At 40.3% G+C, this 23,902-nt stretch overlaps 1 long non-coding RNA gene across 2 annotated transcripts in view; it reads right to left on the bottom strand.

Moving 5' to 3' along the window:
• The window catches only part of LOC148053350 (uncharacterized), a 68,065-nt gene that overhangs the window by 6,000 nt on the left and 38,163 nt on the right, over nt 1–23,902 (bottom strand). Inside the window, exons 2-3 of one of the 2 annotated variants that reach the window (XR_015708999.1) lie at nt 12,183–12,259; nt 7,982–8,197 (exon numbers count right to left, since the gene is read on the bottom strand). This is a non-coding gene — a long non-coding RNA (uncharacterized LOC148053350). Of the gene's footprint in view, nt 1–7,981; nt 8,198–12,182; nt 12,260–23,902 lie in introns of those variants that run through there. The other variant, XR_015708998.1, reaches the window with a different exon arrangement.

Below are 23,902 nucleotides of genomic sequence, written 5' to 3'. Positions count from 1 at the left end.
CCTCCATGCAAGCACCTCCACCCCAGGCTGTCAGACCACAGTGTTTTCCAGATGCAGAGAGGCAAATGTAGTTTTGACCCTATACTAAGTGTGGGGATAGAAATATGCTTGAGGGGTCATATCAAGGAAAAAGGTGGGTGGACACTCCTCAGTTTGGGGTCAGATGAGTATATCAATCTGTTAACCAGAACTTGGTTGCACTGATATGCAATGTATGTTGGAATAAAATGTCTCAGAGAAGGTGTCAGAGGACCAATGCTATATGAAACTAACCCACAGGTTCAGTGCTTTTCAAAGAATGGGGGTTATTTTGCTGCTACAATGCAAAACAAATATGAATAAAAATATGTGATGCTTTTACAATGTCAATGAAAAAAAGAAAAGGTGAAAATTTAAATTTATGTTAAGAGGAATGTGATTTGTAAGACAGTAAGATAAGAGAGGGAATTCTTTTACTCTGCTGGGCTCCTAGTTACAATAGTGAAACAACTTTTGGCATAAGAGTTCGGAAGAGATCAGTGCAAATGATGACATTAGAAAATATGACGTAGAGGAGAGGGTAAAGGAACAGGGTTTGTTTAGTCTAGAAAACAGAAGACTTAGAGGGGACATGTGCGGAGCAAGTTATGGACTGGATTGTTTAGATACTTTGGGTTGTTTTGTGATTTTTACATTGATCTTTTCCTTTCTGCTTCATCTTTGTAAACGTTTGCCTACTTACATAATTGAGTGTATTGAATTAAGTAATCAGAGGTACTCAGGTTAAAAACTTACACAAATTTTTTGACAGTGTAGCTATTACACAGAGGAGTTTACAGTTTAACCTCTTTTTACCTGGAAGTTCAAAAGCGAGAAAGAAACAGAGTATATGTTAGTGATTTTGGTTTAAAATCTTAAGTCTACAGCAATAAAAGCTTTGTGTTACACTCCTTCATCTTCTTTTTGTCATTTGAATTTAGTCAGGGAACAAAAAACAGCTAAAAATCCTCTTGTAAAATTGTTCTAGCATCCATGTGTATATGGGCGTTCGCATTAAGTACCTGCAGTTATTTAACTCAGAAATGGAAATATAAATCGTATCTTTTTCTATATAGTATCTATAAGGCTGAATATGACTTCCAGTCACTGAGAACTATACAGAATGAGAAAATTCTTCTGTGCTTCCTACTAGTATTATATGGTCAACTTTAAGGAAAGCATACTGGGAAGGATTTGGAAAGGTGTATTTTGTTTTTCAGTGGATGGCTAGTGCTTGGGTTGTTTAGATAAGAGACATAGATCCTGGAGGTGGCAGGCTGTATGCCAGGATTCACAGATTAAGCAGGAGTTCAGTTTATGCATGCGGGAGAGTTGCTACATTTGCAGACTTTCACAAGAATTGGTATAAAAGCACCTTTTCTTAGGCTAATACCAAAGCAAAATACAGAAGATGATGACAAGCTCTCTAATTAGCTTGAGTCATTTTTCCTAGGAAGCTTACGAAGTGCTTGCCAGGTTTTTAAGTCCTTATCAGTAAGTTTTCTAATATCAGCAAGGAAAACTCTTAACCATTAAATAAGGATCAGCAAACACCTACTCCTGCGTAAGTGTTTAGGCTTTACACCTTAGTTGGTGATAAGTGACTTCCAAAAGCCCTGTGTGACTGCTTCCTTCCACTTGCATTGCAGTCAGGGGGCACTTAGGTTTGGTTTTAATGGGCCCTGTACAAGGCTGATTTAAGGGCCCTCCAGAAACCTCTTTCTGGGCACTGTTTCTCCAAATTATTTTTTGCACAAACACCCAGTGACTTTCTTATGAGTTGGATGTTTTGACCCAGATCAAGCAAATGTGGAAATCAAGGGGACTGTTACCACTAACTTTGCTGAGCACAGAGTCAGACCCCTGAAGTTTTTGGAAGTGTCAGGCCAAAACTAATGTGGCTGAGACAGCTGGAGGCCTGTCAGAGCATTCCTCCCAGGCTCTCAATCCCCTCTCAGCAGAGCAGGTAGCTAGAGAAAGCTAGCCTTTCAACTTGCTTGCACAATAGTGACCGAGATTGGAATGCCTCTTCTGGGATAAAACAAAAACTAATGGGAGGAGGTCTGTCACACAAGTTCTAATCAACTCTTTTTTACGATATGGAAAAAAGTTATTAAAAAAGCCCATGACTTTTCACTTTTGTGTTGGTAAGAAGGAATGGAGTACAGGCAGCTGCTCTCTCTTCTGAACCATCTAACTTTTTGGAAACTTCCAGGAATCATGCAGAGCCTCTCAGCAGATAGGGATGTGCTCAGCTGTCATTTGCATGACCACTTATGACTAATTAGGAAGAAGAGTTGAGAGAGCTAGGGATTAGTTAGAAATGCCAGAGGCTGTGGATATGTCCACACTGTAACTCAGGTGCTCAGCCTGTTCTCAGGCTCCGTACCTCTATTCTTTTTCTTCCATGGATACCAGAGTCCTGGGCTGCCCTTTGGAATAAATCTAGTCTTCCCTGAGATGAAATCCAGAAATTATTCTGGGGATAATTTACTCCCAGAAAACACTAGTTTGGCTTGTTCAGCTCTATGCAGTTTTCCTATGTTATTCTAGCAAACTCATGCTCTCAGGTACTCTTACACAGGCTCGTACCATGCCCCATGGTGTGCATTAATTTGTCATCATACTAGAAAGACACCACTGCAGCAGGCTGAAATGTTCTGAAAGGTCACAACATAAAATAATGCTGTCTTAGGGCCATGGGGCCTTCCTATGGGCTCCAGAGGAGACAGCAGGTGAGTTGCTGCACAGTATCGCCCTGAGCAGTATGGCTGCAAGTCACCCCATGCTATCTGGTGTAGGATCGCTCCTGGGGGAAAGCCTGTAGTAATGTGGTTGTAGTTGATGCTGCAGAAATAAAACGGAGAGTTCCTAAAACAGGGAAGAAATAGAAGTATTTTTAAGGATTCTCAGAAGAATGAGGAAGATCTAAGGAGAAAATATATTTACAATCTATTCAGACAATAAAAGGGATGATGGATGAAGAGCACACTACTTGGATAAAAGAAGCTCATTCTACTTCTGCCAATGCTTCATTGTAATATGCGTCAGCCAGGCCCCAAATAGTGATTTGCTCTACCATAATTCCTGCATTCAGTTACCAGTGAAATATATTTATTGCCGGTGGTTAGCATCCAGCCTTTGAAATGGTGCACTAAGTGCCTCATTTTTATATTATTTAGTCAGAAAAAGTCATAATTTCACTTTGTTTTGCAAGTATTCCGACAGATCAAGGAAGGCTCTTTTTATTTTGCTGTCCAGAGGTCATGTGAGTCCCTTGCAGAATTTTTGGCATCGAAAAAACAAGAGTTAAATGCAGCATCTTTTCTCCTTGAGCAGGGTGATATGCGCTGAAGGCTCAGCCCTCCTTCCCTGCCCGTATCCCAAATCCCTGGAGACAGAAGGCAGAACGGCTCCTCAAACCAGCATGAGGCTTCACTCCAGAGACACTCTAGCAACAATTGTGCCACTCTGGCAGGAAACAAGGAACAATTTTTCTTTCTGTTCTTGAACCTTCTCTTCAGAAAAAGATAAGGACCTGGGAGATTAAAGATCTCGAATTCTAGACCAGCTGTGGCCAGCACACAGCAGAGCCTCCTCGGCATGCCACCAACTATAGGAAGCAACTGCTGACAGGCCTATGGGAAAATGGAAAATGTGCTACAAATGTGGTAGTCTTTTTCAAGAATTTCTGCTCCCAGAGAGCTTTGACAATCCTGCCTCAGCACCAGCCAGGGTGTGCTGGGCAGCCTGGCCAGGGATATTGGCAGAAACATGGGCAAGCACCATGTCAAATCTCTTCATTCCCATGCTTGGTCTTCTAGCAACCTGTGCGGAAGCAATGCGGCATGGCGGTCCATGAGAGCTTACTGCAGCAGCAATTCCTCGGGAAGTACGGGTGCTCGGCAGCCTGAATGTCCCAGCCATGTAGTCTTGAAGTAACAGGGATTGGTTTGGACAGATTTGGTGGGTGCACTGACTATTTTATTGACCTCTCGGGCTTTCTTAGCAATAAAGGTATAAGGAAGTGAAGGATCTGTTGTACATACAGAAGAAATCGTATGCATTTATACTAAACTTTAAATCCGAGGTTATTAACATAAACACTTTGACCTCTAGAGGAGAAGCAGTGCAAAACAGAGGAGAGGTATTTTTACATCCCTTCACTCCCAGGACAGCACACGAGAAGAGCCACAGCCTCAGGCTTCTTCTTGGTGCATTCCCTCCACTTAATAGCTTGGGTATTTTTGTATTGGGCAATATCAAAATGCTGGGACAGCAAAAAAAGAAAAGCCTCAAACTATTCCAAAGGCTCTTGCAGTCTTAAAAATTTGAATACTAAACTAAATAAAGTGGTGTGCCTGGTAGTTCCCTTTAGCTGTGATAGACATGTATAGTTATGTGCACAATGGCTTTCATTAGCCATCACTTTACCTCCAAAGTAAAAAAAAAAAAATCCATTTACTCAAGGTCTGTTCTAAACAATGGTCCTAAACTAATGATAATAAAAAACAGTTCTACAGGCACCCCTTGGTTTGGTTTTAACTGTAGAAATCTTAATTTATGTGCACAATTTTTTTTTTTTAAATGTTACAGTCCTTGTTCAGGAAGGCTTTTCTTCCTTTTCAGAGAGCTAACTCCCTTGCAGACAGCATGCATAAATACATATGTGTATTAGGCACACCAAAGATCTGTGAACAGGTCTGGTCTGGTCTTGTCTTGTCTTATCTTATCTTGTTTTGTTTTACTTCACTTTATTTTAATTTTGGTTTTGGCTGCTCATGCTTCTACATGCAAGTAGTTCCAAATGGAAAAAAATTGCTGAGATGGGTATCTCATTTGGAGAAAGTAAGTAGAGTTAAAGCATGCATAAGTTCATTCAATGATCAGGGGATGCTCTGCACTGCCACTGCTCTCCTTGTGCCCTCTTCCTCACCTTGCTTGAACATATACTGTGGCACATCCTGAAAGAGAAGTCTCCATCCACCACTCCCTTGATATTGATATAAAGGCAGCTTCACCTCCACCCAGATTCTTCCCTTTCCTCAGTAACCATGAAAACACAACATCCATCTTTCCCTCTCTCTCACTGTGTCTTTGGACTTTAAGCCAGGTAAGAGTATGAGCTATAAATTGAAGTGAAATATACAGCTGGGTAAATAAAGTGAGACGAAAGGGAGAAAAAGGGAAACATGTTTCCTATCACAGAGTTTAAAAAACAGACTTGGCACACAAGGGGAAAAAACAAAACAGGAAACAAGGTTCTACATATAAATTAAACTTTTTCACCCTGAACCTTTTTAGATAGCCCAGGAGTAATAAGAACGTGTGTTTCTTGGACCAGCAAAGCAAGCATTCCAACATTAAATGGCTTCCTGTTCAACACATTCAAAGCCAGAGACTGTTTTTGGGGGTTGGTTAGAAATATGTGTGAAGTATGCACTTTTACTTCAGGCCAAATCAAATGTTTTTAATCTCCCCCCCCATCCCCTCCCCCACCCCTCCCAAAAAAAAAAAAAAGCGAAATGTGACCAAAGTTTTCTCCTTCACTGAGGAAGTTCAATGATTAGCCTTCAGTTAATCTGCAAACATTCACACTTCCCAGTAAAGATACTTAGAAAAGAACTGGTGAATGACATTCTGCACTGGCATTTGAGGCTGTTGAGCTGTAATGAGTAGATGCGTACAAGAGCTCAAGAACTTGGCCCCATGCAAAGACAGGGAAAGAATGAATATTTGAGCGTGTGAAGTGTGTTACAGCATTTTCCCCCATTGGTATTAAACCTATAATTCACAAATTGTTGATCCATTTTCTTCCTCTACCTCTTCCTCAGCCTCGAATGTTATTTGGTACTGCATGTTCTTTGCAGATAGATCTTTAAGGGTTGGGTTTTTTTAGGTTTACAAGGTTTAATTACATGGTCAAAAGTGAAAATAACACACATGGGAAAAAAGCATGGAGCACCATATGCCATGGATGCGCCAAGGTGAGGAGGTTTTCCAGTTCCTCACTGAAGCCACAGGGTACTTTTTGCAAAAAAAATCACAAAAGTACACCTTTTTTTTTACAGCTAGTGGGCAATAGTTACATCTAACTAACCTGGGCCTCAATTTTTCCCTTTCAGTATAATTTCAGAAGTCTCACCAATTACTGCTTCTAGTAACATATTTTCTCCCAACTCCAAACAAACAGAAGCCCTGTAAGTGGTAGCCAACTATTTTCTTTTAATATTTTTTTCATTCCAGTGTTTTTGAGCAAACTCGGGATCTAAACCCTGTTCTGTTTCAATATTTGAAGAATGCTATGTACTGAGTACGGTCTGAGATGGTATGTTGTTGTGAGACATTGGTCTTGTCTGTTGCTGTTATGCCACCTTGAATGAACCAAGCTGCATACTTTGTTTTGGTTCTTTCTGCCGATTTTTAAAAAAAAAAACAAAACCAAACATTAGCAGGCCCTTATAAACGTACATTTTTGGGTTTTCACTTGAAGAAAATACATCCTAGGAAGAGATCTGGATCTCTAGTCTCACCTAAGTCAGTAAAATTCAGGCTATGCTGATTTGCACCAGACTAAGCAATGATTTTCTTTTGGCCCAGCCAACTACAGTACTCATTTTCAGAGGTACTGCTGAAGATAGAACTAGCAAAGATAGTGGAACTTAATGAATACTAGATAGACTCCACTGATGACTCATCTCTGGACCTCCACGTACTTCAATATCATATCATACTTGATATCCAGAGCTATTGCTGGGGAGGAGGGGGGGAAATAACCAATGAAGGACAGGTTTCCTGGATCCATCTCTCTTTGAAAGTCCAGCTTTCCCAGGAAGAGTCTTAGGAGTTCAGTTTCTAGTGATTCTGTGGCAGCTGCTCAGTGGGGCTCTTCTGCCACCTCCCTGGTGCACTTAAATTCAATTTCAGTTCAACTCCATGTCCACGTTGTCTTCTGCCCTTCAGACTCTTTCCTTCCCACAGGCCCATTCAAAATAAAAGCATCGTGTTTGTTTGCTATGTCTGAACGCTGCAACTTCCTTTCCCCTGACCTTCACCATTAATCCTTTTGAGTTTCTGTTCTAGCTCCCTCACATCTAATATCTTATTTCTATATACCAGTTATTTTTCTCATGTGTTAAAACAGTCCTTAGCAAACTAACATGAGTTCTCAGGAAGGGGAGTTGGTTTAGGTATGTTCTATGGAAGCTGCCTGGTCCAAACTTTCTACAGAGTCATGTTGGCAAAACTACAGGCTTCCAGCAGTAATCAGTATCAACAGGTTAAAAACCAAAGGCATACACTCTGGTGTGATCAATATGTTTCTTGTACCTCTTTTCTTCTAAAACTGACTTTTGAAACACATCCTTTCGCTTGGGACAAGGGAAAGTAAAGATCTTCAAAATACTATGAAGATACACATGAATTTTATGAGTGAGCCATAACAGTTACTCCTAGGTTCCCTCCCCACACACACACTTTTGAGGAAAGAGAGAAATAAAGCATGATAAAACACCAAATGAAAGATAGAGCATAAGAGAGAGAGAAAGAATGAAAGGAAAAAGAAAAGAGAAGAAAAGGAAAAAAAAAGAAGAAAGAAAGAAAGAGAAAGAAAGAAAGAAGGAAAAAGAAAGGAAGGAAGGAAGGAAAAGAAAGAAGGAAAAGAAAGGAAAGAATGAAGGAAACAAAGAAAGATGGTCAAGAACAGAAATCCAACTAAATATGGAAAAGAAAGCCAACACAAAAGAAAGATTTCAGGGATAATTTATGGTAGTTTAAATCCCTATTTCTTTTGCCAGGCAGAGAAATCCTAATCCTGTTACATGATCCTAACATTTTTCCAACTGCTTCAATGAATCATTGCCATTACCAATATGGCCAGAAATTTACTATATCAGCTTCCCAGACACTGAACACAGTGTTGGCAGAGCTGACAGATATTAATTCAGTGAGTCAGATAGGGTGTTCTTTTTTTATCTCCAAGGCACACAGCAGCAGCTCCAGCCATGTCGCCACTGCAGCTGCTGCCGAAAGCTGGGCAGCCAACATGGTAGGAGTGGGATTGCTGATCAGTGGTACTTCAAGACTTGCATGGTAAGTGCAAGCCATCCCAGTAGGTAATGAGACTATTATTGACATTGTGGAGTACTTCCTCAAGGTCATGTCGGTCATATTCAGGAATCTAGAAAAAAAACCCAACAAATAATACTATAGCTGTCATTATAATGATACATAGTTGCAGGCATCTTTATCTCAGTTGATAAGCTTTGTCTTGAAACTACCTTTTTCAGTCTCACAATGATTCCAAGTCTCCATCACTGGAGTTTTGTACCTGTGACATTATTTACTGTGGAGAATTCCACATTTTACTATTTTTTCTTACTTGCTTCTAGCATACATCACTTTCAGATACAGCTGCTTAAGCAAAGCGTTATTTTTTTTTTTGTGGAAGCAAAGTCCATACATCTACTCTTTACATAATGGAAATAGGTTTTGTTCCTTGGCAGGAAAGACTTTGGGTTTTTTTCTGTATCTCTGCTAAAGAAATAGATAGGGCTGAAGGTGATTGTGATAGAATCGAACAATGAATACACTCTGCACTCAGTAGAAACACACCATGAAAGCAATCTGAAGGTGCTCTGAAGCAGTCACGTGTGCTGTGGAGTCAATATATGGTTGACTTTTGTCAAGTAGCATCAGTGAACGAAGTAACAGATAGAGGCTCATGTTGCTCTTCAAGAGACAGCAGACTTTGTTTTCTCTCTTTTTTCCGTTCTCTCTGCTTTCAGTGTTCCATCCTTTGAATCATTTAAGAAGTCCAAATTTCAAAACCAAATACTCGCTGAGAAAGTCAGGCTATGCTGATCTATGACTAGGAAACTGCAGCTGTTTCTTTGAGATGGATGCATCACTCTACGCTTGTCTTGTTCTTGTGCTTTCCCCCAGCCACAGTTGGCCACAGGTCAAGAGAGAATGCTAGGGAGATGAGTACATCTGCCTCTCCTTATGAGCAAATTTACCTACCAGAGTCCACCCCTTCTCTACCATACTGCATTACTCTGCAGGAAACTCCTTTGGGCCACCCCACAGTCACCTCAGTTTCCACACTATGGGGGACTGATGCTCTAGGTGCTAGCAAAATGGATTCACAAACATTGGTCTCCAGCTCCAGTTTCTATCTGTGATATGTAAACATCAAACCTACAGGACTTGTCTGGCTGAGAGTTTAGCAGAAGGGGCTCTTTCTCTTTTTTTCAACTGCACTTGTGTTCATCTTGTTGGCCTGTATCATTTTGATAAAGTTGCACTTCAGGGATATTCAGAACCAAAGGCTGGATTCATTAAGTGATTTAGACAGTCTTATCTACATAGTAATTGCTTTTTCAACACAGTCACAACCATATTGACTCATCACATTTCTGCTGAACAACCAGATGGGTATCAATGCACTGCAGGGAGATCTGGGGTGCTGTCCCATACTGTCTTAATACAAGTTTCTGTGAAAAGGAATCAAGATATTGTTTTTCAGTTGTCCAGCGCAACTTTGAGTATTCTTTTTTGCAGCAAGATGTATAAAAGGAAGACTAGACAACTGGCTAATACAGTTCGGTAATGCTTCTGTTCTCCCACCAGAAGTGTTACTTGTACAAGGCTACAGGAGCGCAACCTGTTGCATCTTTGCTTCTGAAAGTGAAATATCTGAGTGTGAACAAACTGTTAACACATCATGTACGTTATATTTATGGACGTCTCGTCAGCTTGATCATGTACATAATTTGCAGGTATGATTTGCCATGACACAAACATTAAAAATATGGTAAAATACTGTAGATAGCTTTTCACTTAGCACAAAGGAGTTTGTGCTTTCTTTTGGTGTAGTCAACAGAAGTGCTTTCTTCTGGAAGAACTTTATATTTTTAAGAACTTTTTCCTTTCCTTTCCTTTCCTTTCCTTTCCTTTCCTTTCCTTTCCTTTCCTTTCCTTTCCTTTCCTTTCCTTTCCTTTCCTTTCCTTTCCTTTCCTTTCCTTTCCTTTCCTTTCCTTTCCTTTCCTTTCCTTTCCTTTCCTTTCCTTTCCTTTCCTTTCCTTTCCTTTCCTTTCCTTTCCTTTCCTTTCCTTTCCTTTCCTTTCCTTTCCTTTCCTTTCCTTTCCTTTCCTTTCCTTTCCTTTCCTTTCCTTTCCTTTCCTTTCCTTTCCTTTCCTTTCCTTTCCTTTCCTTTCCTTTCCTTTCCTTTCCTTTCCTTTCCTTTCCTTTCCTTTCCTTTCCTTTCCTTTCCTTTCCTTTCCTTTCCTTTCCTTTCCTTTCCTTTCCTTTCCTTTCCTTTCCTTTCCTTTCCTTTCCTTTCCTTTCCTTTCCTTTCCTTTCCTTTCCTTTCCTTTCCTTTCCTTTCCTTTCCTTTCCTTTCCTTTCCTTTCCTTTCCTTTCCTTTCCTTTCCTTTCCTTTCCTTTCCTTTCCTTTCCTTTCCTTTTCCTTTCCTTTCCTTTCCTTTCCTTTCCTTTCCTTTCCTTTCCTTTCCTTTCCTTTCCTTTCCTTTCCTTTCCTTTCCTTTCCTTTCCTTTCCTTTCCTTTCCTTTCCTTTCCTTTCCTTTCCTTTCCTTTCCTTTCCTTTCCTTTCCTTTCCTTTCCTTTCCTTTCCTTTCCTTTCCTTTCCTTTCCTTTCCTTTCCTTTCCTTTCCTTTCCTTTCCTTTCCTTTCCTTTCCTTTCCTTTCCTTTCCTTTCCTTTCCTTTCCTTTCCTTTCCTTTCCTTTCCTTTCCTTTCCTTTCCTTTCCTTTCCTTTCCTTTCCTTTCCTTTCCTTTCCTTTCCTTTCCTTTCCTTTCCTTTCCTTTCCTTTCCTTTCCTTTCCTTTCCTTTCCTTTCCTTTCCTTTCCTTTCCTTTCCTTTCCTTTCCTTTCCTTTCCCTTCCTCTTGTTTCTGTAACATGAAAACTAAAGAAAATAATTGGAGACCCAGGTACAATAGGTTCTCTTGCTGGTGAAAGCAAGCTCCTCAGACAAAACACAGTTCTGAAGACAAGATGGACTCTGAATTGCTCTCAGAAGAAGGCTTAAAACCTGCAATTTCCAGCTATTTCCAGCTTACAGAAAATTCTAGGGTCTTTTGCAGCTCACCAGATGGAAGGCTGGAAGTCCTGACAGTGTAACTTCAGGTTTCCTTGAGGGCTATACTGCAAGTACAACCAACAGGTAGGCCAGAAATGGACCAACAGGGAACAAATTGCAAGCTTCAGCAGGCATTTCATTCCTAGTCTGCATAAATTACTGACGGGCTAGTCTAACATTTAAGAGAGGTTGCTCGACTCTTATCCCGTGGTAGATGCTAGGGCTCCGGGTGCAACAACTGCCCTGTTCCGTCTGCACCAGGCAGTGATTCTCTGCAGTCCTCTTCTTCCCCTCATGTGTACAAAGTGCTGTGATGGGAGACTGAACCAAATTCGAGCTCAAGGCCAATCTAAATGATTGATTATTAGTGATGTTTAGTGTTTATTAGCAGTCAAGCCTTTTCAGGAACCATATTAAGTGTAAAACAGCAACTCTCTCTCTTTGTCTCTGTCAGTATGTACACACACACGTGCACACACAGGCACACATGAAAGAGCCCCAATTAATTTGAGGAATGCCCAGATGTCACTGAGTGTGCTGGAAGGTGGCTTCAATGCAAGGCTGATACCATGAATGTTATTACATTTGAATGGTAATTTAGGAATGGGAACTATGCCATTTTAGCCAGCTTGTTATCAACACACCATATATTCATGGTAGACTAATTAATCATCATCTTGTCAAAAACAAGGACTGGAGATTGAACATAGGACTTAGTGGTGCCTGGGAGTCCCCGACAATGCTTCTGAGCCACAGGAAGCAATTCTGTCAAAAGGCATCGAGAGCGGAAAGATGCAAGCAGGAGCAAGTAGGAGGGAAAGAAACCCCAGAACCTGGGGTTATGCTGGGGGTCCTTTCCCCTTTCTTTCTGTGCATGCAGAAAGCAGCTGATTTGATATGTTCTGCAAATAGATACAAATACATGCACAAGAGCTGGGAACATCTTGTACACAGATGTGAGTCAGTACTTGGCAGGTGGCTAACTGGAGTCAGATTTCCCAGACAATAATTACATTTTCGAAAAAAGAATTAAAGAGACAAGAGAAGAGGGACTCATTCCCACCTGTCAAGAGCATGAGCTCTGAAGTGAAATTCCCTTTTCTTTCCACGTAGTTGATTCTACATCACTTCAGGTGTTGCCTGCATAAAACATCCAGGAAAGATACAATGAATCTTATGAGGGTATCTTTTTCTACAGGTTAGACTTGAAACTTGAGGTTTCTGTCCTCCAAGCTGCCCAGCCAGTTCTGATCTGAAAGCTGTACAGACATAATAACGATGTGGTATGGTGTTCAAACATGTCCTGTGAAAAGGTCACAAGACGACTCCCATTATCAGTACAGTTGGCTGAGGAGAATGGTGTGTGGTACACTATTTGTTTTATTGTTGTCCGTGGGCCAGAAAAACATTTCCATAGCAAGACATAAATGCACCTTGAGGACTATGAACTCAGGCATATCTGCTGCTCCTATGGCAAACAGCATTCAGGTTCCTCTTAGCCCTGTGGGACCGTGTCTCAGGCTTATAGCGCGTTTTCTCATGTCAGCTTGAACAGCCAGATGTGGCCAGAACCACAGATCTGTAGGTGGGTCATGAATCTGTACATTGTAATTTGACTTTTAATTGCTGCTGATTTCAAATTTTGCTTATTCTCTGATAATCAGTCCTTTTAGAGATGTTTGAAAACTGTTTTTTCAAAAACAAAAATGCATGTGAAAATGTTTGCCTTTGGTAGAAAATCTATCTGCCTGTCTACCTACCTGTCTATCTATCTATCTATGTAGATTGCTAGCTATGGAAAAGCGGAATGCTAAGAGTCAAAACAAATTAGTTTTGGGCACAACAGTATAGTTGAATCTTTGTGTTCGAATTTTCGGATGAAAGGGCACACTCCTGTGTTGACCTCTGGCTCCTGTAATGAACCAGATCTCCTCTCCAAGTGAGCAGGCTGTGGTGTGCCCTGGAAAATGTGGTTTAACCAGAGAGCTATGCCTAATGAGGGAAATATGAGCATAAGGCCTATCAACTATAACATCTTTAAGGTATTATGATACCATTTCTGTTTCCAGGGAGGGCTGAAATATTTTAATATTTTAATAATTTTTGTTAATTTGTTACCAAATTTTCTGTGGAAAGTCTTTGCTACCTTTATTCCTCTTCAACCCCAGTTCTCAAGGCAGCTCTAGATGTTTTCTCTGTTTGTTTAATGCAGGAAAGGGGTAGGCCATGTTAAAGCATGATCCATGTAGGGTTGGATCTTCTAGGAAACTGCATCTGAGACAGTGTGAGCCACAGGAACAGTGTTAGGCTGTGTCTCTTCACAAGATTTTTTAAGGTCCAAGCTGCATTTTGTCCAGGATATTATCATTTTTGCTGTAATAATGTCCTTTAGCATGCATGGAGCAGTCCAAAGAAAGCTGAATGAGTAGGAACCACATCTCCATGAGAGCCAGATACCACCGCAAAACCAGTGGGAGGTAATATTTTCCAAGTGACAGAAATGCCCTACCTTGAGATGGGACAATGGCACAGAACAGGATATATTTTTTATTCATTTTAATAGGAGGGAGAGGGATTTAGTGAGAGACAAAGTGCAGAAGCTAACAGATAGATTATATTAAAAAAATCCTCACAAAAGTACTTTGCTGGGAAAAGTGAGATTAAATATTGCAAGAGATACTTGAAGACTAAAACAAAGGAATTTTTTTATATCCTCAGTTTCCTTTTCTTAAGCAAATTCCTGGGGATACTTACGGCACACAGCGTTACAGCTTCCAGTTGTTTCCCATGATTGAAAGCTTCCAGGTTACCCAGCAGCTGCCAAAGGAAATGCTGCTCTCTGCAGCAAGCATTGCTGTCAGTTCAGTCCTGACTATGGCCGATGGGAATCTTCCGGTTGATCGAAATTCAGCTGGATTGAGCTTTAAGCGATTTAACTTTCTGAGGCTCGCGAGGACACAGAAGTTCCCAAGCATACATTTGTCTTTGGAACCATCATGTGCATGACAGGTGCCATAAGGAAAAAGTTTGGGCTGATAACACCATCCTAGGCTGCACCTAAGATGCACCCGAGGGAGAAGGGGCAGCCCTTTTGCATATGGTGCTCAGGCTGCCTCATATTGCTGTGAGGACAGCTTCCTGAGTCCATTCTGCCCAGGGAAAGGACACCCAGAGCCCACTGATAGCCTGTAGAAAGCTTCCAAAATACTGAATGTATTTAGCAGAAAACTCTCACACTTTGTCAGTACCAGTCCTCAATACTGAGCAGAAGTCTGGCGTGGCAGGCTGGCAGTGAGGGTCTGGCCCCTCTTGTTGCTCGGTTGGTTTTGGCCTTTCTGAGGATGCAAGCTATTCAAAGGGAATATGTATTTCATGGTCTGAAATAGTATCTTGGTTACGGGGCCCCAGATGCAAAAAGACATGATATAAAAAGTGTGTTATAAAAAGGACTAAATATTGATCTGTTCCTGTGGTGAATGGGCGTGAATGGGCTCAAAGTGCTGTGCTGTTACTTTTGTGGATCTCTGAGTAGAGGCCACTGTTTATAAAAACAAACAAATAAACAAAGAGCTAATTAAAAGTCTTTCAAATCTCATCATCTCTGAGCTTCAGGAGTCTGGATGCCAGCTAGTTCTGAATCAAGGGTGCAGTGTCCAGTTCCGATTTTAAGCAATATCTTATACTTTGATGGGCACTTAGGGTAGGATTTATCCTTCCTTACTTAGTCCTCAAAAAGTTACTTAATCTAAAACTACAGTTGCCCAGTCTGTGGGATGTCTGCTTTCAGATGTCCTTGAAGAATTTCTTAATCATCTGGCTTTTGGAAAACTTGTTTTCCACAGCTTCTCTTAAAGAGGAAACCGTATGCAATGAGGAATCCAGCACTCACTGGGCCAGGAAGAGAGGGAGAGGGAGCACAACGCTTAAGGGCTAGCAGGTTGCAGGGCAGTTTCCATGTTTTACTCAATGTTTGCATAAATTGACTCACCCTTTTTTGGGCATCGATTGAAAACTTGAGGAAAGCAGGTACCAAGGCTCAGTCTGTCCCATCTGACTGGCTCTAGGCAGCTGCGTGTGATGGAGTGCAGGTGGTTTAATGTTCAAGTCCCAGGTGCCCAGCTCTGCTGAGGCACAGTACAAAGGAAACTGGAGATCTAAGCTTTTGGGCACAGCCAGAAAAATTGAATGTTGCAATACCTCTCCTTCGAGAAATTAGTTCTGCTTTTGGATCTAATGTCTAGTCCGATCCATACACACTGCGTGTGCCCTGTGCCTTAGTCCGCATCTGCATCTATTCCTCTTATCCCCAGCCTTGCCACTCCTGCTTCCTTACAGGATTATTTTTATTTTGACCTATGACCTTTAGCAAGCAAGTATTTTTGGCTGGGCTGAGTTCTATATCAAAACACATTTTCCTTTTGGAGCAAAAATAACAGAAGAGAATCTGTAATTCTCTCTAATGTCTTTTCCCCTTAAGTGGTCACTTGAAGGGTAAAATGTCCACCACTACGCAATGGAGTTTTGTTAATGGGGCACTGACACGAAATAAACACTTCTGCATAGTGTACATGTACTTCAAACCACTCCTCATTAGTACCGTTTATTCTAAATTGATCATAAAGTTATAAATGGAGAGCATACCACTAGCGTCTATTAATATGGGGTCGGATTCTACAGCACTCACTACTTCCAAAAAGTGCTTACTTGCACCAGCAAGTTCTCTTTAAAGTAATGGTGCTTTGGTTCCTTTTTGGCTGCCTAATCTGGCCCACATTTAGGGATGCAACAAGATTTTTTACTGCATTGGTAAGATGATAAAAACACTTTATGGAAAAAATTTTAAGCTCTTGAAGAAAGTGATAGCTGATGTCATAAATATCATTCTTTCCATATCCTTCTTATAGCAGTGTGGAGTGGGGATCTTCTGCTGCAATGGTTGCCAGTATTTCCAGTTTCACACTCTTTTTCAAGGGGTTATGACCTTCCTACCGGTAGTTTGAGCAGAAGGTTGTCGTGGAAGTGTTTTTCCCTATCTTGGAAGAGACATATTGGATTTAAATTGCAAACTAAAGTAACTGTTAATGTTTGTTAGGTACTTTGTTAGATACTAGTTGTTAGAATGTCTGAGACATTCGTTCACGTATTAAAACTACATGTGGCAGCAGTTAGCAAAATCTTCACTTTAACAAGAAGGAAGCATAGACTGAATGGAGAAGTGCTGCGCAGTATTATTTTTTTCACCTCTTTAACCATTGTAAGAAATCTGTTTTTAGCAGGGATATTTATTGTGTCAGTACCAAAGAGGGGCTTGACTACTATGTAAACAGATGTGTCTGCAGTACCTCTTTCAAAAGACCTAGCACTCTCTATTCCAACCTACTTTCTGTTGAATGGCAGGCTCTCAGTCTCTCTCCTGAGATCACGCATAAAGCTGAGAGTTAATCACACATCCACAAAGCCGGGCTGCTGCACTGCTCCTACAGCACCGTTCTGACAACCGTCCTAAGTGTGTCTGCGGTCCCTGTGTTCCCATCCAGTCTTCTGTCAGTGCTGCTCTTTAATTTAAATCTTCTTCCTTGTTTTCTATTTTTATTTTTTTTTTGTCCTGCATTATATTTGTAAAAAATGGAAAAATACTCCCTGTGCATTGCCTTGCCAAACCAACCAAACCATGATAACTTACCTTCTGTGTAAATTTTTTAGCACTCCTGATCTTTTAAGAAGTCTTCTTGTACTTCACCTTCACTTGAATATAGGTGACTATACCTATATAAGTGGCTGTACATGTGCACAATAAACTTGGACTCTTACCTGTGCACACTGCAAAAAGATGCTTTAATGAAATTTCTCTGCCCTTAGCCTTATCACATTAGCCCTTGAGATATTTTCAAATGGTATGACAAGAATCAGTGGTGAAATTTATCGTGTCTCTGCTTAAAAACACTACTTCTAGTGATATCCTTCTCCATTTACTGTGTGCTTAGGGACCTCAGCTCCTGCGACCAGATTCAGATTTATCTCATTTATCCATTGCCACTTGAAAGCTGACATCTAGTCCATGCTAGCTGTCTAGGGTAAGGCTCTAATTGATGTAAGGCAATTCAGCTCACTGATCTTAAGGTGGAAAGACTTGTATCTTCACAAAATGGTTTGTCTCTTTTAACTACAGAAGAAACTAGAGGAATTGACTTGACCAGATGCCATAACTTTGGGATGGTTATGTGAGATGAGTCCTACTCCAGATCTGGATAATACTTGAGTATTGGAGATGAGAAAATGAAAAAAGGTTTGAAGGAAGAGACAATACTGCATGTCACCAGTTCCATTTATAAGAAAGAGGGGGCATACCTAAAGCTGCTGGTACTGCACAATATATTAGCGATAAAGTGCTCTCTGCACTAAAAAAAAGTGGGGAGCAAAGAGACTCCCAAAAATTTGAGTGGAGAGTTGAACAAAGAAATATGAGAGTTATTATTAGTGGTTCAAATTTGTTTATGAAGACTTTTAAAATGAAATCATCCAGAGATTTATAGCAAAGATTGCAATTTTGGCCTAAAGAAGGAGAAAAAGTTAGTCTTCTTTCAATGTTAAAACACTGTTCAATGTTCATGATCTACCGAGATTTCCTAACCTTATCAGGAGAACCTGAAAGAAAGTGTCTGAGAGTGGGTGTCACCAGACAAAAAGAAATAAACAGGGGCTAACATAACTATGAAATTCAGCATGTGAAAAGATACTAGGCAGACAGTCAAAATTACAAGAACAAATATACAAGAGGGCAGAACTCTTACTGCCAACAATTACAGCAGTATTACATATCACTTGTGTTCTCACTTATGCTAACGTTATGCTAGTACAGCTCACTTGATCTTTCTGGAACTAGTCCTGATTTTCAGTGATGTGAAAGCAGAATCATCCCACATGTGCCTCTTGCTTTTATTTCTCCTCAGAACTAAGAGCTGAGGAAGGTGGAAACTTCTTGTGACTGTTGATATTACACCCTATGGAAGGCTGGGCTGAGAAGCAGGAGTTGAATATCTTTGTATATGTTCTTCTGTTACACAAGAAATTATTTTCGAATGCAAGCAAAACATTGACCCTGGATCCTGCTGCACTTAACAGTGGTGTTAAGAGTTCTCTGCAAGCCAGTTGAGCAAAAATAATGAAACACTAGTGAAAGTTCAAAACCAGGCCTCTTGCTTCTGATGGGAAAATCCAGAATATTCTCCAAATCTTGGCTTTCTCTGGTTCTGACTTGGATGAGTTAATATGTTATTAAAGATATTAAAAAATCCTTTAATTGAATAAATAGTGCATTTTCAAACACCAATTAGTTTCTTAGGTGAAATAATTAAAAAAATATTAGTAAAAGTTTCTGAGCGTAGGGGTTATTTTTACTTTTTTGTGTGTTTGTTTCAGTGCTGATGAATAGGTCAGCTCCACACCTGGCTACTACAGTCATTACTGTTGCCACTACAACTACAGCTATGCAATGGAGAAACATCTTGAGAAAAGGCAACTGCATCATTCTTAACATAAAGAAGAAATCTTAATACTTGAAGGCCCTTTTGTGAGAAGTCTAGCACAAGCAATACCACCCTCCCAGTGTTAGCAGGCCTTCCCGGTTGAGGTGTAAGATGGATATAGGGAAAAAATGTCAGCAGTCCAGGAGGGTTGTTTTTCTTCCTTCTGAGAACTAGGGCAAAAGCCCAGCTGGGCTATTTGCTGGTATCCTGAACCATTATTATTCTCTGAGTCTCATTACAACAAAAGAAAACAAAACAAAAACCCTGCCTTTGTCTCAGGTCATTCCAGAACATTTGCCCTCCCCTGTTATGTATCCAGGCAGGAAATGTTTTTCTTCTTTTAAAATGAGCAATGCAAGGATATTGTGGAGAATGCATGTAGGGCAATATGCTATCAGCACCCTCCAGTTGTTTATCATGGCCATTTTCAGCCCAAACGGGGACACTAAGTTCTCTTGGATTCTCACTGTGCTGGCAAAGTCATCTGTGTGACAACAAAAAAACCAACAACCACTTCCTGATAAGTTGCAGAGGATTACTTTTCTCAGTCTTATCTCACAGTTTCATTCCACTACTGAAAAGAAATGCAGAGTTTTACAGCAGGCTTGCCTCTTTACTGTATATTTGTCAGTGATAACTGTACAGTTTTGCCTTCTCACATGCTTTGCTTCTTTCTGGAGGAGATAATAAAGACGACTTAGTCTCCTTTGCCCTGTGAATAGATGTGGCCTATGTCTAAGGTCACTTCAAAGCAACAGACCCTCAACTGCAGTTTTGGCCAGGGGCCTTTTCTATAAAAACGCATTGTTTTGCTGGAGGCAGCAGAGTGGGTAGGGTTATGGCATGCCAGAGATGCACAGGAATGTGAGGCTACTTCATAAGGACAATTTCCAATCTCAGTATGTCTCTCTGCAGCAGTGTTGTGTTATGAAATTATCATGGATGTTTTATGCAGAAAGCTTTATGTTCTAAAGGCCAGCCACGGTGCCACTTAGGCGAGAAGGGTTTCTCTCTCAATTAGGTCATGAGACCAAAAGCACAGCAAGGGGAAGCCTCCTTTTGGCACACAGAAAAAGGAGACAACTGACAGCAGTGGAAAAGTCCTCACACTTCCTCAGTCCTTTTTCTAGAGAGAGCAATTTTCAGGGTATTCAAGGCTCAGTGGTGTTGGCTGCTTGATTATTTTATACCCCAGCTTGTTACAGTTCTCCTCTATGTGTATTTTGTATATGTCCACAACAAATAGCATTTTTAATTGCACCCTGAAAAGAAAGCAAAGCTCATTTTCCAACTGTGGGTGCCAGCTGGAGAGTACAGGGCTTGTTTTCTTTCTAAAACATAGACTTTCTTTTTAGCCTTAGCAACTACCTCCCACTTCCTCTCCAAATACATGTTTGATGCTTGGTAGTGATCACTCTGGTGATATTAACCGATGGGAGGAAAAAGGCAGGAGGATGGTCAGGATGATAGCCGCAAATTTAGGAAACCTAAATTAAAATCTCTGTGACAGACTTCCTATGTTATTTTACAGAAATCACTGAGCTACAGAGCCACAACAGGCTGCATTTGCCTTGATTTCTGTGCTTCAGTTTCACACCTGTTAAATGTGAAGCATAGAATTTCTATCACATGAGTTTATGTAAATTCAAATTGTGAAGTTCCTAGCTATTTGCTGTAATGGGGGCCACACTGCTTTTTAAACTAAGATTTCTGAAAGGGATCATTAAGATAGATGGCAAGAGGACCTGCTTTTACTTATTTGTTTATTCTCATCATGAGGAAGCCCAGTCTGAGCACAAGAATAAATGCTGTGGAACTGCAGAAGAGGATTTCTTCATCAGGAGCAGATGAACAAATCCTTGCAACCTTGTTGGGAGAAACTGCTCCTCTCTTCTTAGGTTTTCCAGAAGAATAAGTGAAAAACAATGGCTGAAATAATAAATTCTTCTAAAAAATTAGGGTTTCCTGTTGAGTAATCCAAGGCTTTATTGTTTCTCTGGAAGCAGAGAGCTGCAGCCTCTTAAAAAGAAAAAAAATCAACCCACTAGTTAGCACAGACTAATACAGTAAATGTTAACACTTAGTATTCATTTCTTGACGTGCCTCTGGAAGTGTATTTCTTGCCCCAAAGAATTCCTCAATGATAGCTTTCTGACTGTTTTTGTTTGTTTTGTGGGATTTAGAGTCCACTGATATGAGGTATAATTTAGAAATACAGGAGGCTAAGAAAGAGTTAATTTAATTTAAATAATTCTTTTACTGTCTTCTTGTCAAGTACCTATCCAAATCTATCAGCAAACTGTTAAATATAAGTCCCAGTCCTGGGCCCACGCAGGTAGAAAGGGAAATGATTGCCTCTAGTCAGAGTTGAGACTGTGGGCTCTTGCAAATAACAAAACATACCCAAGCACTGTGGGGATGGGGCTTTTTGAGTGAACAAGCATGAGGATCAGTTGGCAGTTACCTAATGTAAGTGCACTGCTGCTGTGGCAAAGTAGTCCCTGTGATCTAGGGGTTGAAGGTAAGTGCTAGAGTGGCCAGCACCAACCTACTGTGAGTAGCAGAACAGAACCAGCACAAAGTTTCCCACAGCTTGACCCAAACTCAGCAACAACTGCTGGCAGGAGAGGTAATGTTTCAACAGGACAAGTTATTCTTCAGTTGCTTGCCTTAAAAAATTAATGCTCAGTGTTGCTATTGCAGTGGAACCATAAACTCTTCTGCAGCGGTGACAACTTCTGAGTGGCAGCTGTGTTCTACCCACCAATGTCACCTGCAAAGTTTTTAGTGAACTGCTACAGTGAGAAAACTTATGAGAACAGAATTATTTTAATTAATGCTTTTCTTCTCAAACCTTAATGTTGTTAACTTTAAGAAGTCATTAGAATGCTGGCATGAACAAGAGACAATGCTTATGGGTTTTAATGAATGCAAATGTGGGGAGGAACCCATTTTCATCTTCTAAGAAACAGAAGGGATTAATCTAAAATGACATACTTAATTATTCCAATCAGGCCTTCTTCAGTGAGAGGCAATAAAAATAAGAGCCTGTGATTATTTCTATATTTCTGGATAAAAATGTTGATGCCATTAGCTAAGAAATATTTCAGTGACAGTTTGAAACAAATGTCTCCAATACACTTTTAATGTAGATCTTAAAGGTTCATTATTCTTGGCTAATTGCATGCCAGTTGATCATTAAAAACAGATTTGCTGAGGCTTAGGAAGCATGCATCCTTTACATGAATGTTAATCCTCAATAAACATGCTTTTAACAATCAGTTGGCTTACTTTATATGTATAGCAGGGAATTCAAGTCACAGAATGTTCGTAAGATGCTTACTTCAAAGTACTACTATCATTTCCCTACTTATCCTGTACTGTCTTCTCTAATTAAATGGAAAACCAATTATTACATAGACATAAGACACTTTTCTAATTTGGCTTTTGGCAGATTTCTCCTTTGCAGAAGTTCATTTCTGGTCGATTGCCCCAGTTTAATATTGAAAGTGCATAAATGAAATGTTGTCAGAAAAAAACATTGTCAGAAAGAAAAAGTGCACCTCTTCGGTTCATACACAGAACCATTGCATGTAAATAGATCTGTATTTTCTGAAAGACAGTTCTGCCCTGAGCCTGGTGACAATTGATTCAGGCCTAAAGGGTTCAGAATGGTCACTCCAAAGACTGGAGGCACATTAAAATCTGCCTGGTATCGTTTTACAGAGAAAATTTCATAGCGCAGATGCATTCAAAGATTCACAAACATCTGCAGCCATTTAAATTGGTTGTGTCAAAACAAAAAGCCTCGCTCCAAATTCTCTTAAGCTTTGAAGACAAAAGAAGGTTAAAAATCTAGATCTCATTTTGTAGCCTAGTTGATCTCCATTATCTAAGGCATGGTTGAAAAGTGTTTTCAGGTAGAAATCCTGTAAAAACAGGTGATGTCATCTTAAAATTGGGCAAAACTTGCTATTCTAGCTTAATTTAAATTTGAGTTCTTGCTTTTATTTCAGTACAAAATTCAAATAAAATTAAGAGCAGACAGAGACGCTAAGAAGAACTTCTGCCCCCCTAGTTCTAATTCCAGTCATTCTGTGAGATGGAGAATAGGAGAATATTGAGGTTTTCCTCTTATTCTGATACCAATGTATCACCCATGCAGTGCTGGTCATTTTTGTCTCAATTCTTTATAGTTTTTCTGAGATCGTGAAATATTTATGTTGAGCTGTATATTCAGCTATATATTTATTATTTTAAATATATTTATATGTTGACACCTTTGAGCACAACTTGAAAAATAAAGCATATGGTTATTCTTTCTGGCAACTTTAAGGTTTTAAATCCCTTCTCTACTCAGCTATTTCTCTAATCAGAGAAGAGATCATTGCTATATGGTATGGCAGAGATCACTGCTTGTCTCCTCTCAGCTCTTCTGTGCCACCTACACAATTATTCAATACAGAGGTAGTTATTTTTATTTTCAGATCTTTGGCAACATTAAATATACACACATCTTTGTATATATGTCCCCTTATTCCTGTAGGAGGAGAACGCTGCATCCTTCTGCATGCTGTTTGTTCTGTTAAAGACCTGTATGGAGGAGGAAAGGAGCCTGCTTGCAGGGCTGCCGTGTGAGTTGGCCCAGAACCATTTGGTATAATCCAGCTGACTATACTGCCTGTAAAGCCTGTTAGGATATGGTGGAAAAATGCCTAACAGGTGACTCCAGAGCAAAGTTTTCTGAAGGTCACAGATCTTACTGTAGAGAAATTGCAGAACCTGAAGCTTTTGCAGAGCCAGGGAATGAAATCCTGGTTTCATTTGGGGCAGCAAGGATTTTTCCAGTGATGCTACCAGGTCAGATCTGGTCAGGTGAGATGCAGGGACTCTTACTTTCAGCAAATCTCTGGGTATCAATGCATCTAAAGAAAAGCATTTTGTCTTTTCTGGGGGAAGGTAAGAACTCATCACAGCTGCATGATCTGCAGAAGATGGGGCTAGAAAAAGATTTACCTTTCCCCTAGACTATTTGGAGTGATCTGTGGTTATGGTGCAGATCAAGCAAATGACATAACATTGTTTGCCTATAGGTACACAGTTTGCCTCTCAGTTTTACTAGAAAGGGTCACAGGCTTAGCCATCAGTAAACTATATCTTGCTTTGTCTTTCTTTCTTCCTCTGTCTTTTCCTCCCAGAATAGCTCGGATCTGAGATTCTCCAAACCACGATTACTTCACAGGGCTTTTTTCTATCC

Source organism: Nipponia nippon, unplaced genomic scaffold, assembly GCF_047370975.1.
Source record: "Nipponia nippon isolate SJK-2023a ecotype South Korea unplaced genomic scaffold, ASM4737097v1 scaffold_4, whole genome shotgun sequence".
NCBI classification, from domain to species: domain Eukaryota; kingdom Metazoa; phylum Chordata; class Aves; order Pelecaniformes; family Threskiornithidae; genus Nipponia; species Nipponia nippon.
Note: the sequence above shows the minus strand (reverse complement) of the source record. Positions and strands in the feature narration are given on the sequence as shown.